Here is a 1,815-nt window from a genome sequence, read left to right as displayed (position 1 = left end):
TCCGGGTCAGGAGATTGAAGAACTAAATGACTTACTAAATACCATCTGGTCTCCACTGTTCTGAGAGTCACTCCTGAGCACAAGTCTTCAGTGTGCTAAGGTCAAACCTTCAGACACTAAGCTCACACAGACACACATCAATTCTTAGCTTCTCTCCTATTGTAAAATAGGGGTTATAGAAGTGTTGTCAAGATTTGGGGGGGGGTGCGGGGGGGGGTACATTCATGTTATGCACTTAGACAATGTCTGCCACAATAAATGTTTGCTAAATATCAGCTCTTCTTTAAACCATTAGTTTTTAAATCGATGGACAGTAAATCATAACATTTTTCATAAAATGATCCTGACTTTAATTTCATACAATTTTGTACTAACTTTGTCCCTCCCAACTAGTGGGACTAATGGAGCCTTCTTCTCCTACCCTTTCCTTCTTTATAACCACTAATTTGTTCCTGGTGATTTTTTGTGGCTTCTAATCTTTTTTGTGGCTTCTAATCTCCAGTTCTCCCTTTTTGACCTGCAAACGCACGCACACACACACACATGCGTGCGCACGTGCATGCACACATACTCACTGAACAAGAAAATGCCTCTAAACCACAAGTTCCTCTGTGGGAAACATGTATATTAAGGGATCAACTTCTGAATGTCCTTTTAGCAGCCACAAGAATTTCAGTTTCAGTATGAATGACTTGTGAATCAATCCTGTTGGGGAAAAAAAAAAAAACTAAGGAAGAAAAGAAAGAACTCAGTGCTGGGATTAAAGACAAAAAGAGGTAGACAGTAAAGGAGGAATAGGTTTTTGCAATGAAATCTTTGGAACTCTGAAGGAAACTAAAGAAGAAGAAAAAAAAAGGAAATGTCTCATTGTGTCAGGAGCAAACAGCTAAGCAGAGTATGCATGGGGCCATAGGCAGAGTTGAGATGATAATCCTGTCTATTAGACAGATATTTCAAATACATCGAATTAGCCATAAAGGAACCCTGAGGTCTTTCATCTTAAGTACCCAAACTATTCTGCATTCTAGTTGCCCAGGGACCCAGGACCTTGGTTGTGAGAGTTGATAATGAGAGAACATTACTAAACATTGAATATTTAAGTAGAAGAAAGACAGACGGGAAATGCCTCCTATTATGACTATTGCCTGTAAAACCAGTTTACTAATATCACATTGATCTTCTGCATGAGGCTAATAAGCAATGGTTGTTAAGATAAAATCAATTATACAGCACCCATTATAACTGATTTGTGTCAAAATGTCATTAGAAATTTATTTAGTATGTTCTCTTTATTATTTTATGTTCAAAAAAAAAATACAAGGTGAGTAGCAAAATCTAACCCTAAATTCCAAGTTCCATATTGTCAGAAGTTTCATATCTTCTTCGGTTATTTCAAGAACAGGACGGAGCTGGACACACTGGTGCACACTCTCAGGAGTCTGAAAGAGGAGGACTATAAGTTCAAGGCCAACCTCAAAAACTTAGCAAGGCCCTAAGCAATTTAGGGAGACCCTGTCTCAAAATAATTTTTTAAAAAAACATCTGGGGTTGAAGCTCAGTGATAAAGTACCCCAGGGTTCAATCCCCAGTACAAAAAAAAAAATAAAAACAAAACAACAACCAAAATAATGGGCTGACAATTAATACTAGTGTATGTGGAGGTGAGCAGGTGGTGGTAGGTGGGGAGGGTGGCCATTCCAGGGAGGGGTGGGCCTAGAGAGTGGTAGCTTGAAGCCAGGTACTCCATCAGGATGCCATGGAACAGGTGGACTTTATGAGAACAAATTGACTTAATGCCTTTTGAGCCTACTTACT

The sequence above is a fragment of the Urocitellus parryii genome, chromosome 1 (genome assembly GCF_045843805.1).
Source record: "Urocitellus parryii isolate mUroPar1 chromosome 1, mUroPar1.hap1, whole genome shotgun sequence".
NCBI lineage: Eukaryota > Metazoa > Chordata > Mammalia > Rodentia > Sciuridae > Urocitellus > Urocitellus parryii.
This window is presented reverse-complemented; position numbering follows the sequence as displayed.